This window comes from Haemaphysalis longicornis, unplaced genomic scaffold (genome assembly GCF_048455015.1).
Source record: "Haemaphysalis longicornis isolate Haplotype H1 unplaced genomic scaffold, Haemaphysalis longicornis Haplotype H1 scaffold_11, whole genome shotgun sequence".
NCBI lineage: Eukaryota > Metazoa > Arthropoda > Arachnida > Ixodida > Ixodidae > Haemaphysalis > Haemaphysalis longicornis.
The window spans coordinates 100,213,472-100,218,539 of record NW_027526214.1 but is presented as its reverse complement, the minus strand read 5'-3'; the positions used below and the strand labels follow the sequence as shown (position 1 = coordinate 100,218,539).

Below are 5,068 nucleotides of genomic sequence, written 5' to 3'. Positions count from 1 at the left end.
CTTCGCCAGGATTGAGCAGTAAACTGATTTCGTGCTACCAGGGTCCCTACCTTATAGTCAAGCGGACGTCTATAATAAATTATGTAGTTGAGCCTCTCACTCCTTCACCCGATCAGCGTCGCCCCGGCCAAGACATAGTCCATGATCAGCGCCTCAAGCCTTACGTCGACCCCATCGTAGTTTCATCTCCCTGGGTCGCCCGGATGGCTCTTTCGTTCCTGGGGGCAATTGTAAGGTAGAGCGTCGTCAGCACCATACTCATTTAAATAATGCAGGAGCGTGCACCGCGGACAGCATTGGTCATTCGCAATGAGTGGGTATGTGACACCGGCCACACAGGAAAGAGGCACCAACTCGTGGCTGTCGCAACGCCATCGCTGGGACAAAGAAGTCTCGTCTCGTTGGCCCTCCGTCTCGGCTTGCTGGGCAGCGCGACTTGGTGCTTCGGTGCTACTGGTCCTGCTGAAGAATAAAGCCTGAAAACCGTCCTATTTTATATATAGATATATATATGTATTTATATAGATATATATATGTATTTATAAATATATATATATATATATATATATATATATATATATATATATATAGAGAGAGAGAGAGAGAGAGAATTGAAAAGCTTCGCAAAGGAAAAGCTGGAAGCGCTGTCAGCTGAACTCCACCAGCGGCTGGACTAGGGCGGCGGCTGATGGCAAAAGAAGACAGATTTTCGGAGCTCATTCGTGAAGAAAAACAAACATTCCGTTGTGGAATATGGCAACAGTTTGAGTACGAATGGCGTGCTCGACACGCCTTCATGCCATACATGACCTGCATCCTTCATGCAGCGATCCGGCCTCAGGAACTGCCCTCAGCATCGGTGAAGATCGCGTAGGCCTTCCAGCACAGTCAAGTGGGAGACCACGGCCTAAGAACCTGCGCCGAACGGAGGTAACTCCCAACCCCCTGGTGATCCAGCCTAGGGCGCTGCTTTCGCAGCGGCTTAGGTTTTCTGGGCTCGCCGCTGCTTCCGCCGTTCTCGCTGTTATTTCTGTCGGCCTCAAACTTTCCGCCGTGAGCGACCGACCTTCCTAACGACGACGACTGATGTGAATGCCTGCAACCCATCTTTGGCTGTACAGGCCCTAACAGATTTATGTTGGCGGCATCACGACGTCATTCCCGTCCTGCTTTCATCGCTTGCCAAGCGGGCGCCCCTATCTTGAGAGGTATCCAGCACGATGCACTTTGTTGGAAAAAGCTAATCAGCGCAAGTGCCACCCACCACTCCTGGGCGACAACACGGTGTGGGTATTTGCACAACAGAATCTTTGCGACGCTGCTCCAGCAAATCACCCTTTACGAATATCGCTCTCCTATTTCCTGTGAAAGCTAGAATCGCGCGTTATTCGCTACAATTGGTAACTGGATTGCCAGCTATGACGCTCGACTCATGGAAATGAGTGCACGTCACCAAGACCCAAGCGAAGACGTCGTGACCTACATCAACGACAAGCTGCGGATACTGGCAGACTGTGACCTCTCCTAGGTGTCTTCTTTTGCGAGGCAGTGGGGAAATGACGGCCTGGCCGACCCCGCTCATGCTGCAGTCTTGACCGTGCAGCTGATGGAAGAGCGCTGTGCAGCGTCCATCCACCTGGCTGCCAACTTGCCATAAAGCACCGCACGGCGGCCACCGTAGCCTAACCTGAAAACCTCGCGGCCGGCTCTAGCAATGTCTGCTGGCCCAAAGCCGGAGACGAGTAATACGTCGCTATTCGCTCAGGACGGGAAAAACGCTACGCCCTTGACTGTCACTGAAGACAGGACCCCGCATTCAATGTCTTCATAGCAAACCCGCCGATGGTTTCGTCCGTGCAGGTGCAAACTTTTCTCCTCGGCGAGGCATCTTCGACATGTGCAGGATCGGAGTAGTAGCCGCTTTTCTACAGGGCCTCTGGGCAGTGCAACTTCAGTCCACTGGAAGACCATCGAAATCCGACCGGGGCAGACCAGGTCCAGAAACCAATAAGCTGCGCCGTCGAAGAGGTCTACCGGCAACGTCATCAGGGAATGTGCGCGCAACTCAACGACATTGTCATCATGAGGAGCAGTGTCACCTTCAATTTGCGCTTTCCCTTCTGGCATCCAAATGTCCACCGTAGTAGCGGTGGAGGTGCTGACGCTCACGCCCATGCCTCTGAGTAAACTAAGCGCTGACAGATCGTACCACGTGGCGGCCAATATGTAACCAAAAACTCATCCGCCAGTGTTTATGAAGCCCGCGGCCACGAACAGGCCACGGTTTCAGCTCTGCCCGATGAGGCTGGGATGGAGAACATACCCGTAAATGCCAGAGAAGAAGTAGCGTCAAGCTATTTATTGGACGACGAGAATGGTGAAGGCGACAGAGATGCAATCGTGACAGACAAGGACTTCTGAGAGACCCTCGTTGAAGTATACCGTGACAAAAAGAAAAGCAAGAACACCCAAGAAAAGATGCAGTCACTGAGTAAGGGAAAAACGAACAAGACAACAGTGGCGGTACGAACACACATGACATTTTTAATCAGAAAACTGCCGCGGGTTCCTTTGCAACGAGAGAAAGCATATCACCGGTACAAGCTTGAGAGGATAGGATGAACCACAGAACTACGAGACATGACCACCAGGAACCGACGTACGACGGCCGTTGTGCCAAATTCAAGCACCAAGACAAAGAGCTTGTTGGTGCCCGCCATCGCCGTTTGGCCGAGTTTAGAGGCACGAAGTTTTTCTAAGGAAAAGCTGCAAGTGCATTCAGCTGCCAATACACCAGCAGAGCGATGAGGGCGGTGGCCGATTTTAAAATTAGAAAGAAGATGTCGGAGCTAGTTCTGGGAGAGAACAAGCTTGGCGTCAAAGAATATGGTGGCAGTTTCATAATATAAATACCCACACACACACGCACACGCACACGCACACACGCACACACACACACACACACACACACACACACACACACACACACACACACACATATAGACAAAATTAAGAAGTGGCAGTCAAGCAAACCTCGGAAAGCAAATGGGAGGATGTAGTAGGTCTAGATAAAGACTTTGGAAAATAAGAAAGTGGAGAAAAAAGGCTCGCCAGGTGGGATACGAACCCACGACCTCCAGAACACCGGTCTGGTGCGAAAAACACTATGCAACCGGCGGGGCTACTTTAGCCTGTACTTTCTGTGGTATTTATGTTCAGGTGTTTTTGTTTCCTGCGCTTGGGGGTGGTAGCCAGCGCCACTGGGACTACTCGGGGTGAAGGGGACCTTCTGTTAGTAGTCCCGAGTAGTCCGAGAAGACCGAGTAGCACTGGCTACCACCCCCAAGCGCAGGAAACAAAAACACCAGAACATAAATACCCCAGAAAGTCGAGGATAAGTAGCCCCGCCGGTAGCGTAGTGGTTATCGCACCAGACCAGTATTCTGGAGGTCGTGGGTTCGGATCCCACCTGGGGGAAATTTTTTCTCCACTTTCTTATTTTCCAAATTCTTTATCTGGACCTACTACATCGTCCCATTTGCTTTCCGAGGTTTGCTTGACTGCCAATTCTTATTTCTGTCTTATTTCAACGAGCCCCTTGTTTCCTATTCTGATTCGCTACATGCATAGCGAGGGCCTCTGTTCTGGCAGTCTTGGTGCCATAGGGAGCTTAACAGGGTTCAACGTTGGTCGACCACTCGCTACATGTCGTAGACGGTCGAGTCACGAACCGGGGTTTAAAAAGAAGGTCTCCTTCACACCGAGTAGTCAGAGTGGCGCTGGCTACCACTCCCAAGCGTAGGAAACAAAAACACCTTATCATAAATACCACAGAAAGTGGAGGCTAAAGTAGCCTCACTAGTAGCGTAGTGGTTATCGCACCAGACCGGTATTCTGGAGGTCGTGGGTTCGGATCCCACCTAGCGGGCGTTTTTTCTCCACTTTCTTATTTTCCAAATTCTTTATCTGGACCTACTACATCCTCCCATTTGCTTTCCGAGGTTTGCTTGACTGCCAATTCTTATTTCTGTCGTATTTCAACGAGCCCCTCATTTTCTATTCTGATTCGCTCCACACACACACACACACACATATATATATATATATATATATATATATATATATATATATATATATATATATATATATATATATATATATATATATATATATATATATTTATATTTATATATATATATATATATATATATATATATATATATATATATATATATATATATATATATTTATATATATATATATAGTCACGACCCGGGGGTTAAAAAGAAGGTCCCCTTCACCCCGATTAGTCCGAATGGCGCTGGCTACCACCCCCAAGCACAGGAAACAAATCTACCTAACATAAATACCCCAGAAAGTGAATGGGAAAATCGCCCCGCCGGTAGCGTAGTGGTTATCGCACCAGACCGGTATTCTGGAGGTCGTGGGTTCGGATCCCACCTGGCGGGCATTTTTTCTTCACTTTCTTTCTTTCTTTCCAAATTCTTAATCTGTTTCAATGATCTACCACATCCTCCCCTTTGCTTTCCGAGGTTTTCTCGACTGCCAACCCTTATTTCTGTATTATATATATATATATATATATATATATATTATATTTGTAGGCGGCTGATGAGATGGTGCGGCAGGGCCTACATTAATTTCCAGTTGCGTTGTGGTGACAGCAGGGACCCTAGAATCAGCCAGCGGCCGTGGAGTGCGGCCGAGCAGTGCGCAGGATGCCATGATGTCCTGATCTCAGACATCATCTCGAATAATGATGATGATAGGGTGCGGGCGTTGGCGTTGATGATGCCGTCACATATATATGTCTGTCTGTCTGTCGGTGTGTGTGTGTGTGTTGGGATGGTATTGGTGGCTAGTAATTTACACTAGCGTTGCTAAAGAAACAAGACAGGCATATCAGAAGGGCGTACAAGACGAGGCGAACATTTACTGAGACGGGACGATGTAATAGAGAGTGAAATTACAAGGAAAACAACAGTTCATCACCGTCGTAGAACTAAAAAAACTTGGCGCGTTCAGTGACAGTGAAGCTTCCCCTCAA

The 5,068-nt window shown here is 48.4% G+C and overlaps 1 non-coding gene across 1 annotated transcript; it reads left to right on the top strand.

Annotated features, from left to right (window-relative positions):
- The first annotated feature begins 3,403 nt into the window (after positions 1-3,403).
- On the top strand, positions 3,404-3,477 carry Trnat-agu (transfer RNA threonine (anticodon AGU)). The gene has a single exon. It is a non-coding gene; the product is annotated as a tRNA-Thr (tRNA).
- The last annotated feature ends 1,591 nt before the right edge of the window (positions 3,478-5,068 follow it).